Here is a 470-nt window from a genome sequence, read left to right as displayed (position 1 = left end):
CCTATCCTCTTTCTCATCCTCATCCTCATCCCCATCCTCATCCTATCCTAATCCTCATCCTCATCCTCATCCTAATCCTCATCCTCATCCTCATCCTATCGTCCTCCTGATCCTCATCCTCATCCTCATCCTCTTCCTCATCCTACCCTCGTCCTCATCCTGTCCTCATCCTTATCATATCCTCGTCGTCAACCTCATCCTATCCAATTCCTCATCCTCATCCTCATATTCTTCCTCAGCCTATCCTCATCCTCATCATCCTCGTCCTCGTCCTCATTCTCATCCTCATCCTATCCTCATCCTTTTCCTCATCCTATCCTTGTCCTCATCCTCATCCTCATCCTCATCATATCCTCGTCCTCATCCTATCCTCATCCTCATCCTCATCATCATCCTCATCCTATCCTCATACTCATCCTCATCCTCATCCTATCCTCATCCTAATCCTCATCCTATCCACGTCCTTATCC

This window comes from Lupinus angustifolius, chromosome LG04 (genome assembly GCF_001865875.1).
Source record: "Lupinus angustifolius cultivar Tanjil chromosome LG04, LupAngTanjil_v1.0, whole genome shotgun sequence".
Taxonomy (NCBI): Eukaryota; Viridiplantae; Streptophyta; class Magnoliopsida; order Fabales; family Fabaceae; genus Lupinus; species Lupinus angustifolius.
This window is presented reverse-complemented; position numbering follows the sequence as displayed.